Here is a 22,226-nt window from a genome sequence, read left to right as displayed (position 1 = left end):
TCTTTTGATTTCAGAATGTCCTGCACAGATTTGAGGCCCACTGTGCAGCAACTACATGACACAAATGAGCCAGCTCCATGTTAAATATGGTTAATTTTTTATTCCATTAGCACAGAGGTGATGTGACTTACTGAAAAGTTCTAATTTTGTTTCAACAGTCAGAAGCACTGAAATTTGTAAAAAAATCTTTTATGGAGCAACCAGACCCTGCTGTACGTTGATCTAGGAGGTCAGATCGTATGGATTTGCAGCTTTTTCCAACATTCAAACTGTCAGTGTGAAACTACAGATGGCTACAGTCCCACTGACCTTAAGCATTTTAATATTATCAGCAGCTGTGGTTGTAGGAACATCATTGTGCTTGGAGATGTTCTTGTAGCCTTTTCCTCGACCAAATACTTTCTTCTGTATCTACTCAGACAACTCTCCTCTTTTCCTTCTCTTGTCCATGTTCAGAATACAGTATAAGGTTGAAGTCACCTGTGATGCTAACTGAAGATAATAAAATGTTTGAAGATCATTGCAATCCATTTATTTTTCACTGCGTAATGTTGTCCAAGATCTTTAAATTTTGCCATTTTCACAGCTTCTGTTGGCCTCTATGACAAACCAAAGGCATGTAGGTGTGAATGGCGCTACACATATTACCAAGGAGACATTTAGCATTTTTATCAGATGTATGGTACAAACACTCGAAATCAAATTTTAAATGAACGTTTTTTTGAAAATCAGATGCACAGAATCCAGAAATGTGACAACCACTAAACCCTACGGTATAATGATTTGTTTTGATCAAATGTTTTTCACTATATTTCAGCTGTTTGTGGGAATGAAGAGAAGAATTTAGACTGGATGGAAATAAAGAGCAGATGCAGAGGAACCACACACACACTCAAATACAACATCCCCTGATCTCCAGCAAAGACTCGCGTATTTCTCCAACCAAAATGCAAATCTAATTTTGTGCGCTTCCATCTCTCTTCTCCCCTCCCTTTACACCCCCCTCACACACACACACACACACACACACACACACACACACACACACACACACACACACACACACACACACACACACACACACACACACACACACACACACACGCGCGCACACACACACACACACCAGCAGCTCCCCTCCCTTCCTCCCCTTCCTCCCCCACCTCTACTGTAGCTTTGCCATTAGAGTTATTTGCATCTGACTGAGAGGCCATTAGAATAATAATTAGCCTGACCCACCAGAGAGGGAAGGCCTTCGTCAGCTCAAACCCGCCACCAGCCTGAAGGCACACACACACACACACACACACACACACACACACAGACATTTTATTTTCAAGAGAGAGAGAGGCCAACACATACATGTAATTCCATTAGCTGCATACTCCGCAATCAATCTACACAAACAAGGTTTCTGGGTTTTTTATTTTTGTCCAGGTGGGCTCAAGTGTTTTTTTTTCCTCTTTATTTTGCTTGTTGCTAGAAAAATCCTCAAGCGTAAAAACCTTGTGGCAATGCCGCAGTGTAGGAAGGAACTAAGGAGAACATAAGAAAATGTGCCATGACTTGTCAGAAAATCTCCCTGAAATTGCTCTGAAATTACTGTGCATGATGTGTTTTTTTTTCTTTTTTTTCTCTTGAAATTCAGAAAATTGCTGAACTAATAGTACTCCATACTGGCAGAATGCACTTCTGGCAAATGAGATGAAAAATGGGTATCACATGCTTTTAGCAGATATGTGCTAATGTGCCCAATTTCCAGGCTCATTATGGCATTAATGTACAAATCTCTGGCCTGGGCGGTGATTTTTCACGTTGAAGGCAAAAATAATCACCAATAATTAGTGTGTTTGAGTATCGCAGAGAGCAGAACCCTGTTTGTATTACATGAAACACAGCAAGCTCGAAGCACACCTCCATAGGTAGGTAATCAGGGGATCTTTACCCCAAATCCCCCTTGCATAAAGAAACCCTGTTCAGCTACATGTAGCATTTAAAGTATTCACATTGTGATTTTTATGCAAGCGAGCCACCTGTGCTGTATGTGCTGCTAAAGCCTGAACAGATTACATTGTTGTTTTATTCAAATTAAAGGGCGATCCGGCAGTAGCCTCCACAGAAAAGTACAAAATCAGTTCGTCCTTGTTAGACTTTGACTCTGAGGTTATCTGACTACATGCACATTACATACACAGGTAGATGTAGAAGAAGCCCTTTCCTGTAGCTGCAGCACCAGTATATTTTAAGATTTCTATGGGCTACCTTCATGATGGCCAATTGAACAGACTCTGAGTTGGGAAAATGTGAAAGCAGCTCTGATACATATATATTTTTTGGATCACACATTGAGTATGCTTGTAAAGAAGAATTATGACCCAAATAAACTCCCTTTCAAGCCTCCCTTTCTTCATTATTTTGGTTTTATGGCACACATGTGTAACAGAGTTCATATGGTGTGTAATTCCACTTGCCATAATTGCCATAATTTGATGTTCATGTATCTGTGAAGGTTTGTTGCCTCAACAGTGCCCTCTCTTAGAGGTAGTAGATAAATGCCATTGGGAGTCTTGAAATGTTGCCAGTTTATGAGAGACGTGCTGGAGGCAGGTGGCTTCATGCAGCACTTCCAGCAAATGTTAGATAGTGTGTTCACCACATGGACATGTCCACCAATCCATTAGCTATATCATGTGATGAGTCATGGGGGTTGGAGCCTATCCCAGGTGACACTGGGTGATAGGACGGATAGGATGCCATCTTATCACAGGGCTCACACAAAAGTTCCTTTCAGACATGCACTTTGTTCTGTTTATCTGACAGCAACTGAATGTGTCGATTTCATGTTTGAATGTGAACCGTGGTCACTGTTCAATAAAAATCTCACCAGCAATGAAGGCTGAACTGCACCCAGTGACACTAATGGATGGAAACACACAAGCAACAGTAGTCTGAATAGTGTGAAGTGATTTAAGGAAGGCTTTCTCCACATTTCAGCACCAATATTCACAGAGAGCACTTAGCACACAGTTGGTCTGCCAAAATCATTACAAACTATTCTCATTCACTCTGCCCTACAAGTTCAAATCTAAATAGAACTGAAAAATAAAACCTGGAATAGAAATAAATAAATGAATAAAACAGACACTAAATCACTTAGATTGATGATACTTACCCATTGTTATGGTAACGTCTTTTGTTCCCTCTCTCACAAGATTTTAACAGGAGCTGAAGTTGCTTAAAGGCATTTTTCCTCTGAGTTTGTCAAATACCTGCAGTACCTGCAATACCTGCAAATATCTACACTACCGTTCAAAAGTTTGGGGTCACCAGGGGTATTTTCATGTTTTTCATGAAAGCTCACACTTTCATTCATGTGCTAACATAACTGCACAAGGGTTTTCTAATCATCAATGAGTCTTTCAACACCATTAGCTAACACAATGTAGCATTAGAACACAGGAGTGATGGTTGCTGGAAACGTTCCTCTGTACCCCTATGGAGATACTCCATTAAAAATCAGCTGTTTCCAGCTACAATAGTCATTTACCACATTAACAATGTCTAGACTGGATTTATCATTCATTTAAAATTATCTAAAAAAATGATTTTCTTTCAAAAATATGGACATTTCTAAGTGACCCCAAACTTTTGAACAGTAGTGTAAATGTGCATTTCCAAAGTAAGAGATACTTAAATACTCATAATTCTGAATGGTCTCCAGCATGCCAAGATCCAGCGACAAGTCACACTGGGTACTTTCTATCATTACAGTTTGGTTAGTCGCTTCTGACTGAGTTAATTAAATATCTGCAGCATCAGGATCCAGAGAGTGCATCCTCACATTTACAGCCAATTCAAAATGTATTTGTTTGGTCTGTGGGAGGAAGCATCCAAAGAGAACTTTAGCAGGCACCGGGAGAACAGGACAACCCCAGACAGAACAGGCCTCAGTATAAACCACTGCACCACCATGACACCCACATGAACATATATGCACTATGACATATGGACATGTTAACCACAGGAGTGACAAGTGGGTTTGCTGTACTTTTTATAGAGTCTAAATAATGTACAATAGATTTTCCGATGTAGTTAGCTACCCTCTATGTGACCTTGCTGTGTTTTTGCAGTGTGCTGCAAGCAGTTTGATGACAGACCCCATTCGTATTCAGGGATATATTTTCAAATGGTTGTATTTGTATTTCGAATTGTCTTGAAATATTGCCAGGTCATGAGAAATGTGCCCTAGTGTGATGTGTGACTGAGCTGCCTATGGCGAGTCAACTTCATGACCAGTACATATTCTGTTCTTACTCAGATAATAAGCAGCAGTAAAAATCAATAAACTGACCTCCAACCCATTTCTTTCCACACAACGCACAGTCAAGCTGTCTTTGTTAAACTGAATGTGGTTAAACAAGTATAGCTCACATCTTGTTTCCAACAGTATCTTTTTTCAGTGAAAGAGCTCTGATAAAACCATACCCACTAAGCAACAACCAGATGCAGTAATGGCTCCTGCTTGCTACATGTGGCAGTTTTAAAAAACAATAGTGATACCACAGTTGACATTAAATATTTCAAAACATGTAAAACTTCCTAACCTTAAAGTTTTCAAATGAGGGAGAAATCTGAGGGGAAAAAAGGCTTTAGCTTGAACAAATTCCCTGGCTGTTTCTCATGTTGCAGTTGGCACCAAGCAGCAGCCATGGAAGTGCGAAAACCTGCAATACTTCAAATAACCACTTGAGGCTGGTCCCAAAAGCAAGTAGTTCCCCATAGACCCTCATGTTAAAATATCTAACTTCACAGCAGGAATAAACATGTTTACAGCCTTGAACAAAAAGCAGTTTTGGTCTCCAAATGTAATTTTCCCATTCCTGACAACTGTACAAGCGGTGAATTCATATATATCTTGCCTGATTAAACTGTGATAAGCCTTAAAGTTTGGATTAAGCTATGAATGACAGGTAGGAACCATCACAGTACAGTTCATGGCCCAGAGACAATTTGTATGGCCCACCTTAGCTCTATTCACACTCCACTCCCTTGCTCATTTTATAGTCAGGAGTTAAGAGGCGTCAGGCACTGCCAAGATGGCGATGGTCAGAACCACCACACTGAGCTTCTCAAACCACTGGAGAGGAAACCTACAGGTGACACCATGGAGGGTTTGTCTGTCTTTATATACAGTCAGTGGCTGGCACAGGTGAAATCAGAACTTCAAGTGAAAAAAAGTAGAAGAAAATCTCAAACAATTTAAACAAACTTTACCCACTGGTTGTTGGAATGTGTGTAACAGCACGTGTTGCAAGGTAATATCAGTGATGTGTTGTTGTTTCCAGCTTTAAAGTTTTCAGAAAAGTTCACTATCTAAAATTTGCTAAATGAGTTTGCATTTCTGAGAACAAATGGTCAGATTTAGAGGGGGATTTAATATGCCCACAACGAATGTAGCCACTGTATACCGAACTAAATTGGCAAGGTGTCAGTTTTAGTAGACTACAAAGAAGCATATATTTTCAGCATTATAGAGTCTGTACAAGACATGCATAGTGTAACCTAAACCCTTATTCTAATTCTCTTTACTGGACATGAGTTAGACATTTGTGTCATGGATCTGCTTTCTACCAGAAGTGTATGTATTCTAAGAGCTGAGCTGCAGATAGAACAACTTACATTTGTCTTTTTAGCTACCATAGCATCAGATTTAAATATACTTACAGATTTAAACTGAAAGCAGAATGGAGGGTGCTCAAAAACAACATGCCTTTTATTATTTTCTACATATTTAAAGCATTTGTTGAGTCGTCAAAGTGGTGTTTCAATAGCGCAGATGCTACCAGTTTCTCCATTTTGAATCATTATTACAAACACAGACAGAAGTCATCTTCAGAGAATGTGTTCGTGGGAAGCACTGAATAATCAAGCTTGAATTAAACCAGTTCCAAAGATGGACAAACAGATATTTTTCCAAAATACATGATAGCTACAACTGTCAACATTTTTAATGTACACTACTGTTCAAAAGTTTGGGGTCATCCAGGCAATTTAATGTTTTCCATGAAAACTCACACTTTTATCCATGTGCTAACATAACTGCACAATGGTTTTCTAATCATCAATGAGCCTTTCAACACCATTAGCTAACACAATGTAGCATTAGAACACAGGAGTGATGGTTGCTGGAAATGTTCCTCTGTACCCCTATGGAGATATTCCATTAAAAATCAGCCGTTTCCAGCTACAGTAGTCATTTACCACATTAATAACGTCTGCACTGGATTTCTGATTCATTTAATGTTATCTTCATAGAAAAAAGCTGCTTTTCTTTCAAAAATAAGGACATTTCTAAATACATTTTTGAATGGTAGTGTACATGTTACTGTTCAACTGTTGTGTTATTTTTTTAAGACAAATTCCTCTTATGTGAAACTCTACTTGTCAATAGATAGTTCTGATTCTGATTGGGATGTGGTAATAACTTAATCCTCAAAGACAGCTGCAAGGCATATTGTAGCTCAAACCCCAAGTTTAATTCCTACACACACATGTTGTGACCTTTGTGGCTACAATGCATGAGCAGGACTACAAAAAGGACCTTCAGTGATGCATGTCTGGTGCTGGAGGCACCAATCAGAGCATCCCTAATAGGCCCACTCTAGAGAAATGTGTGTTGTGTGTATGAGTCTCCGTCTGGATGTATAGTATGCATGCATGAATCCCTGCATATGTTTCTGTGTGTATAGGTTAATCTGCGCTTCTGCTGTCTGGTCGACGTGTGTTTCTGCCTGCACAGAACTATGAATTATTTTGCACATGTGGGGAAAGTATGTGCACCAGCACATGCACGTGTATTTAGCATGTGCATGTACAAACATCTAGTTAGTATCATTTCTAGTATACACAGGCATGCGTGTGTGTAGCAGACTGCTGTGCGGCTGTGTGTATTTGTTTATGTGTGTGTGTGCTTGCTGCAGGCGGGTTGAAGATTGTCTCCCCCCTGAGGGCCTCTCTCTCCCTGCAGCATGTGGGAACCATGGCGCGTTGCCAGGATACAAGCCCCTCGTCTGTACTGACAAGAAGACATGAAGAGCAAAGATTAATTATTTACAAGCAGACCCCTGTACACCACGTCTGGCTTGGCACTTCTCCTGCATTAAATGTCACTATCTATGAAGCCATCCGTTTTATTGCTTATTCTATTTAAGCGCTGTGGAAAATCTGTTGCATCGCCCTGCGCCCCATCTCATATGGCGTTCCTACATCGAGGGCCAGCTTTTTTTCCTCTCTAATAAAGCTATTTTATATTGGAATAACCAGCTACAACTGTGTTTTTAAGACATATCTATACAAAAGCACATTTTAGACAGACATGAATGCTCCATAATGGTCCCTGCCTGCACTTTCACTGCTATTTTTTAGTGTATTGCAGGCTGGGATCACCAGTGTCCTCTGGGCAGCCTTCTCCCCTGCTTCATCTAATATTTATGGGGTCTATACGCCATTGACTGACTAGCAGATCCGCTTTCTGAGAGCAGCAGATATTTACAAAACATATTAGAATGATTCATTTACCGTCACATTTGTCTTCGGCGTCGCCTCTGCCTTCCCTCAGCCTCTGTCTGGCTAAATGATGAAATATCCAGAGGCACCAGGGGGGTTGGAGGGGGGGTGATTGAGTGAGTTGTGAGTTTATCGCTCTGATGGTGTTTTATTGTCCTGGATAAAAACATAAAAACAGCGAAAACACACTGTGTTAAAAGCCCCAGCAAACGTCTTGCACACATAAGCAGATATGCTCATAATACAGTAATATGAAGTCATATTGTGGCAGAAACAGGCTCGCCGGTTCTGGCTGTGACAAAAGCTGGAAGTGAAGGCATCCGTGCAGCTTCAACCTGGGCTGGTCCTTTGTTCTCATTTCCTACCACCTCTTTGTTGTGCTGCTTGCTGTCTGTCTGCTTGTCTGTCTGTCCGTCTGTCTGGCTGGCTGTCTGTCTGTAGCTGGCCCTGGGTTTATTTGCATTCCTCCAGCACATCCATATTCATGATGGAAGCAGGTCACTCCACGTGGAGATGTGTGTGTGCGTGTGTGTGCGTGTGTGTGTGTCTGGGTGTCTGTGTGTGTGTGTGCGTGTGTGTGTGTGTGTGTGGAGGATTTAATTGGGCTGTGGTCAGAGGGGATCCTCCACACTGAGTCCCAGGTGGAGAGGGAGCAGGGATCCCACTGTTCTGAGCATTATGCATTTTCCATTGTTTCTCTTCCCCCCTCCTCCTGCACACTCGGGCGCTCCTGTGGCGACGGCACAAGACGCCTTTTCATTAGGCTAAATTTGGTCTGATCCAGCACTAATTCTGCTCATATCTGACGAATTGATTTCAAGGACCACAGGCTGGGCAAGACAGATCTTTCTGTGAAACAATAAATTTCACATGGCATTCAATTATTTATTTTTGTCCACACTGTTGCTTTTAAGATGATGTCATTGTGTGCACGGAGGGAAGACAGTTCTTAATTTAGAACTTCAGTGAAATTAGATTTATTTTTTTAATTTATAGCATGAAATAATAACTAATCACCTTTTAAGGTGACACTGAATATTGCATTGATTTGGGGTGAAAGATGTCACATGACAAAAAATAGAGCTACCTTTCCCTACAGCAAACGTTTGGCCTCGTGCAAGGGCTTTTATTATCATCAGAAATGTAATTGCACTGTTGTTGTTGAAGGACAGAGGACAGGGGAAAAAAGGATCAGGCTCTAGATACAAAGTACGTGCCCAGCATTAATGCCAAGCCCACTTCTATTCCTTTATATTTCCCAGCCGGTCTCTGTGACTTCCTTACATGATGGAGCTATTGTATCCCCTTAACCCCCTGTATGTCACATGTCAGGGAACACAATCACCACTGCAGCCTCCTTCACCCTAAAGTGGAAATGAGCATTAACACCAGGCTGGGATTGTATGGCAGAACAAGGCTAGTTACAGAGGTCAGCGGCTCAGGATAACACTGTTTCAGCGTGCATTATCAATGGTGTGTGGAATGGGCTGTGGGAAAGGGCCTGCTGGTTTTTTAGCATGCCAGGTTCAAATTAAGGAATATGTGTGAGGTGGCTTATTTTCAATTTTAATGCTTTTCAATAGTCTTTTTAAATATAAAATAAAAATTCTGCTGCTGTGTTTTTGTAATGCAGCAAAATGACAAATGTTAGGGATTGTTTGCAAATCATTTAAAGGGGAACTGAGTGGACAGAAAGGAGGGTGTGTATTTTTTCTTTTCGCTAAATAGAAGGGCAGCTGAATTTTTTTTACAGCAGCTGGAGGTCTTTTTTTTCTCCTTTTTCTTTTTTGTGTGTGACAGCAAAATAGATCATGTCATCTAATGCACATAATATTAAATTAAATGTGCAAATTTCGTACGCTGCTGTCCTTGCAGACATATATAAAGCATAGTGTGTGGAAATGTGGGGAAATTCACAGTAAAACAGACTGATTATTAAGCAAAAATAAGCTCAGTTTTTTTCCAGCAATGAGGATAAACTGATAGTGATTTATCACATCACACTGATATAGTAGGTGGATGTACATCAAGCAGCACTGAAAGGTAAATAATTTGTGCTTTGGCCAGACAAGGAGCTAACACCAAGAACACAGTTTTAAGTTACAGCCAAGATATTTCTCATTTTAAATGTGTTATAGTTCGATACTTTTTACTATATATACATTATGCAGTTGGTGAATTATGCTATATTTTGTGTTATGGGATTTATCTGCTCTACTACACTGTACTTTTGTCATCGCCTTCTAATTAAGGGTTAATCCTTTCATAATGAGAGTGTGAGTGAAAATTATGACATTAAATTAATCCTGTGATTGCTGAAAAGACTTTAAAAGATGTATTTCACGCATTTTTGTAATGCCCACACCCTTCCAGTCTCTAAACTCCAGTACAAGTATATTCAAAGACAGCTTTAATATCGATAAATGCTGAGAATAAATATTGGCTAATTTCAAAGGATTTACATATGCAATTCAAAGACTGGTATGTGTGTTTGCTTTTCATTTTGGTTTTTCCAATTCTGTGGAACATACTGAACAAATTGAATGTCTAATATGAGGAGGATGTGTAATTTTTCTCAAGGATTTAGGTTTTATTTAATCTTTTACCTGAACTGCAAAAAGCCGTCACCTGTGGTAAAAACTGAGTAGCTTGTTTCAAAACACTATTCTCAAAACTGGATATTTTTAAAATTAATCCTCCAGTTACAAACTGAGTTTAGAATCCTTATTTCTGTTTTTTTTGTTTGTTTTTTTGTTATTCAACACGCATATTAGTTTGAGATATGAGTGTTTTCTTCTAAGAACAATGCCTATCTAATTTTTTTAATATAGCTGCAGAGAGGCTTTCAATCTTAAAGAGTAAACCAGCATTTAAATGCCTCCTTAATCAAAATGATTTTCCTGCAGCCACTTAAATGAGCTAACTTTTCCTCAGAAAACAAAGCGATCCTCTTCTAATTTTTTACAACCTCGAACTTTCTTTGTGTAAATAGTGAAATTAAATGGTAAAAAATGAAGGGGAACACCAAAATCTGTTTCTCCTCTCTCCTTCCACCCGCCCAAGCTGTGCATATTATGACACAGATTCTAGGTAATTTCACATGAAACGCTCACAGTCGGTCTTAAAACAATTAGCGTCTTTGTTTGATGGGAGAGAGAAAGGAGTCTATGAGAACTGATTATTGCGATGGGATTTTATATTGCTTTTTAAAAACCAATTAACTCCTGAGAGCTTAGTGGCTTTTCAACAAACGGCACATCGTTAAAGTATTGTTGAGAAACATTGTTGGGCGTGATAATTGGCATGCATTCAGAGCAGCCCTGGCAGACACTTAGGGAGGGGTCCTGCTGAACAATCAGACACTCAGAGACAGAAGCCTGAGTTGGCATTTCTCTGGCCTTTTCCCCCTCATCACCGATTCTCACTCACGGCCATTTCTCAATCCTTATCTCTGCTCCGGCACTGCCAACACTCACATTCAACAGGAAACTAAGAGAATACTTTCAGCGTAGTCATTTGACTCAGAGTGCAGTGGACATTAAGTAGTACGTATTGTCTGTTCCTTCTTAACACTGAATTTATAGAAGCAATTTGAATCAGTTTGCTGTTTCATACATTTCTGAACAAGATGTGGAGATAAACACATTGTCTGGCTGGAGTACTGCAAATGTCAGCATTCTGTTCCATTTGAGTGAAACAGTCTACTAGAGAGTGAATCAGATTTTGGTGATTTAAACTTGACAGTAACCAGTTGTGGTCAGGTTGCGGCTGCTGTGGGTTTATTTCATTTCACGTTTATGAAACACCTAATTTTAGTTATTTATGTTCTATTTTGTTGGTTTATTGCCCATAAAAATGTTTCCATAGAGTGCATACACAAGCAGCTTCTGACAGCTCAGTCTTACATTGTCAGGGTCGGCAGAGGAGGTCGGGGTGGATGGATGGGTCAGCAAAAGATCGGCTTTAGCATGGGAGACTGTATCTCAACATTTAAAAACCAGATGTCAACATTACTCGTAACCATCACCATGATGACGACAGTCCGCTATATAAACACAAATTGCAATCTGTTTCCAAATTTAACCAAGTTGTTTATGTGCCTGAATCAACAATCATACTGAATGTAGGACTTATTTGCTTTACAAGGACATAGCTCACTGATCAATAGAGAACAAAGAAGAAAATAGACAGAATTAGATGAAAACATTCATGGCCCAATGTTTAGAAGACATCCTTAAAAAAAAATCCTAAATGAGAAAATACATGAGAAGAATATATGAACACTTTGTACTCTATTCGAGTTTGACACCTTTTTTTGGATTAACAACTAAACACATTGAAAATTTCATGAAATAACTCAGCATTTTGGATTTCTAACTTTCCCTCAAGCTATATTAGTAATATGGATGTTTAATCTCTAACAATCTACCTCACCAAGATTAATGTTAATGCTGTTAATGTCATACATGTTTGTGTTTAACTCATGATAAATGGTCTTTCTGGTGTATATAGCTGCAGAAGATGCATGCATCCATGCACAAGATAAAATAACATTACAAACAATCCAGTTTTTTAGTCCATATTTAGCTAGCTTGGATGGCATGTGCTGTCTATATGGGCATCGACCTCTAAATCCCCCAACATGCTCATCAGCTGTGTTGTTGGTCCCAGGGTAATCTAAAAGTAGGAGCTTTTCCCCCACTTGCCAGTGCATTCTGCCACCAAATAATCCCTTTACTGTTGCACAGCTCTTGTCTCTAGTCATCAAAACGGATTACTTTTGAAAGTGTGTAGAAGGTCTGCAAACATTGCTGTTTGAAAAATACATCTTCCAGTCAAAAGGTATGTGTTCACTGGCTCCGTCAGTTTCCCGCATTCATTGTCTATGTGAAATGCCCTGCATTGCATGCTGGTTCCGTTGCAGTGCGTTTAGAGCTGTAATCCGCTTCGTCTCCCCGGACCTCATTTGCATAAAGTAGACTCGACTTCTTCTTTACGCAAATTCAGTGCGGCATGCAGAGGTCCGACACATCGCCAAACTTTCATCAAACGTCTAAACTAGCCGTCACCGAATTAAAGCAACAACAGATTCGGCTAATGCACAGGTTATTTTTCACTTCAAATGCTCTCAGAAATACTTTTCACTGAACTGTTTTCATAATAATTCATTATAATTATTTTATTCTTTATTTTACCGGGTAAGATCAGAAGCACCCCCACAATATAATCGATTGCATCTTTTCCTTTTATCATTTCCAATGGATGAGTCTTGATAAGTCCACAGTAGTGGATTTGTAGGATTTGTAGTAGGATCACAATCATATGATCATCTGCAGACAGCTGATGTAGTGTTCACTTGTTGTCATAGTTACAGTGACGCCGTGCTGCTATCTCGCAATGATACAGAAATCTTTAACAAATCCGTGGATCCAGACTATAAGCTGCATCACTGCCAAAATCTAATCACTTGGTCCTTGTGTCATTTTTTACCTTCCCTGAAAATTTCATCCAAATTTGTTTGTCCGTTTTTGAGGAACGTTGCAAACAGACATACAAACGTACGCCGATCGTCACATAACTCGGCCGCGTTCCTTGGTGGAGTAAAAAATGTAAAGGGAAATTTTGCGAGTGAAATAAGTTGTAGATATTCTGTCACTGAACGTATCTGAAGCATGTCCACTGACAACACAGGTACTTTCTGCAAAACTATGTGATCTTGCAGAGATGTAGGTTTTCACCTATAGAGAATACAGAATTGTTACACTTCTTTTTGGTTCTGTGTCAGCACTGGCAGCACTTGGGGTCTGATTTAATACAGGAAACATGTTGGCCATTGAGATGTGATGCTTTTATCTGCATTTAATGAAAACCACTATTTTTTCCTAACCTTGAAGGCCCCCTCAGGTGAATAAAGGTGTTTTTACCTTGTTAACATTTCCATATGGTAGGTTTTTTTGGATGCAAAAAGACATATCATGAGCAAAATAAGGGCTGCACAGTGGATTGGTGGTTAGCACGTTCGCCTTGCAGCTAGAAGATCCCTGGCTCGCGTCCCGGCCTTCCTGGGATCTTTCTGCATGGAGTTTGCATGTTCTCCCTGTACATGTATGGGTTTTCTCCAGGTTCTCCAGCTTCCTCCCACAGTCCAGAAACATGCTGAGGTTAATTGAGTATTCTAAAATGCCTGTAGGTGTGAATGTGAGTGTGATTGTTTGTCTCTATATGTAGCCCTGCAATAGACTGTTACCTGTCCAGGTGTTCCCTGCCTTCACCCTCAGTCAGCTGGATAGACTCCAACCCCCCACGACCCTAATGAGGATTAAGCACGTATAGATAATGGATGGATGGATGAATGAGCGAAATAAGCAGTCGATGCCATGGCCGTGTACTAAGGAGCTTTGTTTCATATGCAGCAAGCTAAAAAAAAACAATCCTGTCAACTTCCAGACTGAGATGTTCCATATCATTATTCATCTTCAGAATTGGTTTCCAGTTCAAACAAGCAATGCTGATTTATTGAAGTATTACAACTCGATGTTGTGATGCATAGAGATGTTTTATAGTGTTTGAGTTGTAGGTGAGCTGGTTAGTGAATGAGGAGAGGTGTATATGAGAGAGAAGCAGACTTTATAGATGTGCACATAGTGAAGGAAGTAAAGATGTAGACTTACAACTACACCTAAAGAGATTAGTTTGATGGAAAAGCTCCTAAATATGTAACTTTGATCCATGGAGATGAGTTTTTAACTGATGCCTGTTTATTAAGCAGATAAACTGTTGAAACTGTTAGGAAACTCTGCCCCCTTCAGTGGTCTCTGATAGTCTTTGCAACTCGTGATGAATGATCAGCTTTGAAGTTTGTTATATGTTAAATAGGTATAATGGTCACAGTGGGAATGGGGAGTGTGATTTCATATATCGGACATGTTAACATGTTCACTACATTTGACCAGAATTACAGAAAATGATAATGAATAATAATTGTGACATTCTCTTGCTTCTCTAAGTATCTTGTTGGAAATCTTAAAATAACTGATTTTATTTTGAAGGTACATAAACTTTAGGGTGAAAGTTTTACAGAAACCCGAGTTGTTCCAGCCAAACTTCATGTGGTTTAGAGGAGAGAAACAACAGTCTACCGCCAGTGGAGTTGATCACAATTTTAAAAAACTGACCCAAGCCACTGAGCACTTAAAAGATGTCCTAACATAATATGATAGAAGATCCGCTGTTGCAATTCAGCATTCAGTTAAATTTGTGTGAGCATACATTCTGTTTTCAGGCAGCATTCTGGATGCATTCATATGTCTGCTCACATCCAGACTAAAGTCGGGACAGTTTTATTAGTCTAGAATGTTAACACACATGAAGTCACTCAGTAGTGAGTGGTGAGTGAGCCCAGTGTCACACTGAGCAGGTAAGAAAACAGACAGGACCAGTAAGAACTACTGGTGCAGGGAGCTGCCTGGATTTGTCCCATAATGGCTGATGGTCAACATGAACCCACAGATTCCATTAAATTACTCCCACGAGCTACCACTGCAAATCAACACATACTGCACTTAAACAAATGCACAACAGATACAAAAGTTTAACTTTTATCACATTATCTATCTCATAATATTAGCTTCCCATACTGACCACTGTACTGAGCAGGAATATTCATCAGACAACCAAAAAGGTCAGATTCACTGCGTTCGGGGTGAGCAGGGTCCACATCATCCCTGTGGTCAGCAGCTAATCAATAGGAGCTGCTTCAGCAGATTGAAGCTCATTGTCTCCTTGAATTCCTACCTGCCTCTGACTGGCTGGATGGAGATTATACGTCTCTCCTCACAGACGTAGACAGACACCTGCTGGGCTCTTCTCCCTCTCTAATCGAACAGCCATGTCGAGCTGCTCTCTGGGGGTTTCTAAAGCCTGGACTCAATGCCCTCTGTAGAACATGAGACAGACACATAGACACACAGACAGACAGTCACCTGGGAACTCAGAAACACATCAGTGCAGACACAAAAACCAACTCTTTTCTCCCATCTACGCTTGATGTACTTCACATGCTTTTCAATCAGGCCTGTGGATGGAGACGACACGTTACAAGGTCATCCATAGGCAGTCTTTGTATGTCCAGTGGAAGAATTTTATAGACACAGAATCCTCATTTTGGCTTCATTTTTTGGTGATTATTCAATTTCCTATAGATATGCTAACAAGCTGCTGCACAATGCACAATGGAAACAGAACACTGACAAACTAAATAGCATTTCTTATCATTTTACAATATGTTAATGTCTTATATGCACAGATTACAGCCTCATCAACACGCTATTTAACTGTTCTCACTCCCAAGCTGTCCCATCTAATCCACAACACATCATTTACATACAATTCTCCACAACTTCTCAGTATACAAGCAACAAAGTGAAGAACATGCACAAACTTCCCGAACAAGAATATCCTTATATAACAAATTCAAATGCATTTTTATATTTCATGTCTGCATAGATACACCTAAGAAGATTTTTGCAAATGTAGCACTGCACATTCCAAGTGATTAAACACCATGTGTGCATCTATTTTTCAACACATCTACTCAGGCATATTATAAATAATATACTACAATGCCTTTTCTTCTTTTATTAAATTCACACCCCTCTAAATTTGATGCATGTTTTCTGTCCTGATGGTTTGCTCTGTTTCTTGCCTTTACTCTCCACAGTGAGAGTCAGCATCTGCTAACATATATCAGTCACATTGGTTGTCAGGAAACTACATTTAAATACATTTAAAAATGACAGCTTTCTAGTTTCACACCTCCTTTTGCACCTTTTGCGGCACTGCATGCTGAAAGAAAATCTACGAAACCACACAGATGAAAAGAATGATATTAATACAAATGTGGCTTGTATCTGATGTGGAATGACTGTGGAAAGTTAATTATAACAGAAATGAATGTCAATCAAAATAACATTGAGATTGAAGGTAATTTTGAGTGGGAGAGGATTAGATTCACAGATTTACAAAAAATTTCTCCAGTCTTTCAGAGTAAAGAAAACCAAATTTCTTTGTGCTACAGTAACTGTGTAATGCTTTTTGCGAGTGACTGAACCTGCTGAGAAGAAAAGAGATGATTAAAAGATGAAGTAACAATAACACAAAGAACAAAAAAAACTTTGAACACAACAAAAGTTTGCATTAAATAGACATGAAATAATCTTTTGTTTATTTGAAGAAATGGGGTTCTCTTTTCATCACTGCTTTGATCAGAGTGACACAAACAGATCCAGAGAGAAAGATAGAAAAAAAAACGTAGAATCCTGATTGACAGCTTTAATTAACAAAAGCAATGCGAGCTCTGTGCATTTCCTCTCACAGCCTCTGGGGGCCCAGCCGTGATAACAGGGAAATGCCAGAAAACAATACCTGACTTTATAAACAAATTAACTATTCTCCTAGCAGTTGCATTTGTGTATTTTCACATAGGATTGTTTTTTAATGAGAATCTTCAATTTGCTCAGTTAAATCAAACTGGAATGCAGTCTGACTGTATGGAGATGCTGCCTTTGGATTCTCCTAAGGAAATTAGCGAGATACCATATGTTTCTCACAGTAAAAGGTTCACAGTTTACTGTGATGTCTATTTAAAAAAATCCTCACCTTTAATTCTCATGTGATGTGATAGTATCATTATTCCAACAAATAAAATATGTGAGGATTAAGAAACAGGTATTTTTCATCTACAAAAACCTTTTATAATGTGATTATTTCTAATGGGACTCTAAATATGAAGGAAAGAAGCAAGGTATGTATGATGATTCCACTATCTGAGGATTCAAAATATTAAATATGGGCTTATTTATGTAAAAGAATAAAAGAATAAAGGATTCATATTTCTGTCTGTCAGAATTCTTAGGAAAAGGATGAAAACAGCCAGTATTTTTCAAGGAAACACATCTTTGTGTATCAGAAATATGTAATCTTGTTTTCCTTCCCTTTCCTAGCATCTGCTGACACAAAGTATTAGATCCTTTATTCTAAACTTTCTACTATGTTTCCAACCAGTTATTCTGAGGCAAAATATATCATCCTTATTCCAGGAACACTTAATGTTTTGAGGATAACACAAGGACTTTTTTTAACCATAGTATCTTAGTTTTTCCACACCATGTGGGGAACTAAAAGGCTAAATAAAGCCCTGGTGTATTTCTGGTTGCAGTTATTGCGTAGAGGTCTTATTCTCTTAACGGTAACACTGAAACAGCAGTCAATGATTGGAACAAACAAGAGTAAAAAGGAAAGCGCTCATATGCATTTCTTAAAGAAGCAATAAAAACAATTCTCATCCGAACGCTAAATAAGTCAGAGGTTCTAATGAAACACCAGGCGACTGCATGATGGAATACAGTAAGAATGATCCCTGTTTTACTGTATGTATTTACAGTGCAGTATTTCCTGCGCCAGAATCATTATGTGCGGCACGAGGAGGTGGATAACAGTCACTGATTATGGTGTATGGGAGTGGAAATGGCAAGCAGGCATTAGCACACAGCGACATTAGAGTTGTCCCAGACAGCCTGTTAGTTGAAGTGGGTTTTAATTAGCTATTTTCCAGTTAGTAAATGGAGGAATTATCAATGGCCCAAAAACAAGAGTGAAACTGGGCATGCAACCTAGACACACACACACACACACAGGCCAAAAAAAACGCACACACATACACAACCGCATGCTGACACACACACATTCATAGACTGTCAAGTACAAAGACAAACACTCCAAGTAAATGGCAGATACATGCAGATCATATTAGCATAATACGTGGCTCACAAATGGAAAAAGCCATTATCTAGTTTTAGGGACATAATGTTTTTTATAACCTGCTTCCAAACACATCAGAGGCTGTTCGCACAATGCTGAGCGTCCTAGAAGTGTTTGTAAATGCAAGATTACTCTCATATTCAGTCCATTCAGCTTCTGACAAGTCACTCCTGGCTTTCTACCCCTCCTTTATGGACCTGCTGTCGGAGCCGTCATGGCCAAGGCCATCGCATTAGGATGATAACAGAAAGCTGAAGTTATTAGCGAGCTTTTTAATAAGCTTCTCTCTTTTCACATTTGTCCCCTCTTATTTATTTTTTTTTTGTTTGTTTTGCATGTGTGGGTGCACCAGAAAGGCATTATTAATATTTAGATGAGAAGCCCCTGCTCTTGCCTCAGAGGCTGTTGGTAAAAAACAGCCTCCCCCTAATGCGGCAGGATGGATGGATGGATGGATGGATGGATGGATGGATGGATGGATGGATGGATGAATTCCCCTGATGGCCCTTCATCTCTGCTGCTGCCACAGCCGTGCAGCCTCTCTAATAGGGGAGACGAGGATCCAGGCTGTTTGTAGTACAGCTATACAGCATGTTGTGTTGTGCAGCTTTCTTAAAGGTCTGCAATGTTATTAAAAGCACCGCAAATGCACCTTTTGTTCATGAGTTCACTTTTTTCTGTGTGTGTGGGTGGATTTTTCTTTTTTTTTCCCTGTGCAGAATTGGCCCAAAGCAAACAATATGACACCATGTAGAGATTTTTCTAATGCAGCTATAATGCTGTTTGATCACAGAAAAAACATTAATTTTAAGAAATCAAGAGGATTTACATGATCAAAAGACTGAGGTATACTAAAGGATTTATGACTATTATACTATGATATGATTTACTATTATAATCACTATTAGGGCCAGTGTTAATGAAATTTTCAGGTCATTTAGTGAACCAGCAATGCCACACTGCACAAATACACAATTTCAGTCCAATGTTACTTACTAAACTAGGACTTATTATCATGAACATTTTATTGTTGCAGTCAGACATGGTCATAGCAAGTGTCACTATTTTTCACAGTGAATCCACAGCAATACGTCACATCTTATTAGATATGTGTATGTTTTATAGAGAATTATAAAAAAGACTACATTTTATGAAGTAATTATTAATTAGTTACAAAGTCTTTAAATTCTGTCTGTTTTTATCTTAAAAAGTCTAGTTGGAGTTCTTTCAACCCGTCCCTAATTTTCTATTATTTGGGTCGTTCCAGAACTGGAGGACATTTGGGCTTCAGATTGTTTGAAGAGTAAACCTTCTCTTTTCAAGTTTTCTGCTCCACATTGATCAATAATAGGTAATAAACTATTAAAGGCTTGCTGTTACTGCTGACCAAGAGGACAAACTGACTGATGGAAAACAGTCCAAAGAATTAGTCTGATCCTGATAATATGAGGTAGAGTGAGACATTCAGTCAAGGCTGACAATGTTCTGAAAATATGAAAAATAGAGTAGAGGACATAGCTTTGCTCTACCCATTCTTTAGGGCAACTGTTTGATAACATTATTTCCAGTGTTTATGTGATTCACTGTTTTCTTCTTCTTCTACCAGATAAAAAGGTTATGATAACAGGGTTGTTGTGGGACACACGTTCCATGCATAATCATTTTTTAAAAAAATATTACGCTGATTAAAAAAACTCCCACAATTACAAGAGAGATCAAAGAAAAAAATACCACAAAAAGGAGATTTAATTTTCATTTTAACTGTTTTACTTGAGATTGAATTTGGTCATCAAGGGGGCGGGACATGAGGAAAGTGGCATTTTAGGGGGAACTCCAGACTTATTCTGTATTTTTAAAATTTTTTCAAACATTCTTTTCTCCTATTTTTTTTTAGATTTGGTCTCAGGACAAGAACATTTACACAACAACTGCATGTTTTAGTATTTTGTATGCGGATTATTTCAAATTTGACGCGTGGGCCTTGAAATGCCCTCCAATTCTGCAATTAACCATTTATTTATTAATAATTTTTTCTATTATTATTTACAGAATTTCCCTTTGGGGGTCAATAAAATGTTTCTGTTCTACTTTCTTCTGTGTGTGAGTGTGATACTCCTCAGAGTGAGACTGCTTTCTGAGAATGACGGAAAATGACATCTGAATCTATTTATAAAATTTGTTTGTTTTAGCTTCTTGCCTTTATTTTGAAAATGGGGACAGGACATGCAGTAAGGGATCTCTGCAGCTCATATATTCTGCACTTTAATCATTCCACACCTCAGTTTCAAAGTCATACAAAAATATATTTGAAAAGATGCCCTGCGCTATGTCTTGCAGATTTCTTCACTTTATTTTAAAGCAACAGTCACCACTGTAAGGTTTTTTTTTTTTTTTTTGCAATTGCCATACTGTGTCAAATCTTAAGCTACAAAATAACTACAATTTCAGCTGTTAAATAAATACAGTGTTGAACAAGTACAATATTTAACACACCTCTAAATTGTACCTAATTACAATATTTAAGTAAATGCACTCAGCTAATTTCTACTACTGCTTTGTGTTAGGCAGAATAGGTGAAATCAACATCAAAAAATATAAAACTGAATCAAATTGATGATTAGTGGAGTTAAATGTTCCAGTTTTGCAGTAAACAAAACATATGGCACATATAAAACTATAAAGTTAATTATGCATTATGTTAGTTTTTAATTAGCATTTATACACAACAGCTATGAATTGTTGCTACTAATACTTTGATTGTCTGCACCTACATCTACATCTGTGTGTACTGAAGTGAAGATAGTTAAGCACTGCTTTTCATAAATGTATCAGTCCTACAGCCAGTTCACTTATGTCAACACTCAGGTGTGGCTGTAAAGTAGAAGTTTGGTAATTAAGTCAACACACACACATACACCAGCTTCCCTGTGTGACTTTAATGCTGTGTAGGTTCAAAGGAGAGACGTTTCCACAGACAGCAGCAGCAGAAAGTCCTGAGGCTTTGCCAAACAGTGTTGAGTTGACTTATTGGAGTGGAGGTAGTTTGAGTGAATTGAAGCTGAGCAAACATCTGAAGCCTTTCCAAAATGAATAACAATTAGGTGATTTGGACAAAAACAAGTGGCCCACTCCAAATGGTGTGTAGGAGAGACATCTGTTCCTGCAGGTGAGCTGAGCTGAATAGAAGATGGAGACACAACTCTAATGCAGAAGTGGAGCTGTCGACATTCTTGTTTCACAACTTTCACAGGGCCTTGCTCTGTAATTCTTAGTCTGCTGGAGCACCAACAATAGAAAGGCACTTTACAGACAGGATGCTCCGATTATCCATGCTGGCATGATTTACTGTAACATAAACTTTGATTCCTTATGAACAAACATGAGCTTTCTAGTCACAAAAAAGGGATGGCATGTTATCCATCCATCCATCCATCCATCCATCCATCCATCACTTAATCCTCATCAGGGTCATGGGGGGCTGGAGTCTATCCCAGCTGACTGAGGGTGAAGGCAGGAGACACCTGGACAGGTCACAGTCTATCACAGGACTACACATAGAGACACACAATCACACTCACATTCACACCTACAGACAATATAGAATTACTAATTAACCTCAGCATGTTTTTGGACTGTGGGAGGAAGCTGGAGAACCTGGAGAAAACAGGGAGAACATGCAAACTCCATTCAGAAAGACCCCTGGAAGGCTGGGACATGAACCAGGGATCTACTAGCTGCAAGGCGACAGTGCTAACCACTGAGCCACTGTGCAGCCCCGTGATGGCATGTTCTTTAGTAAAAAACACTTCAGCGTGTCAGTCTACAGTAAGTCACCCTCATAG

This window comes from Amphiprion ocellaris, chromosome 9 (assembly GCF_022539595.1).
Source record: "Amphiprion ocellaris isolate individual 3 ecotype Okinawa chromosome 9, ASM2253959v1, whole genome shotgun sequence".
NCBI lineage: Eukaryota > Metazoa > Chordata > Actinopteri > Pomacentridae > Amphiprion > Amphiprion ocellaris.
Note: the sequence above shows the minus strand (reverse complement) of the source record.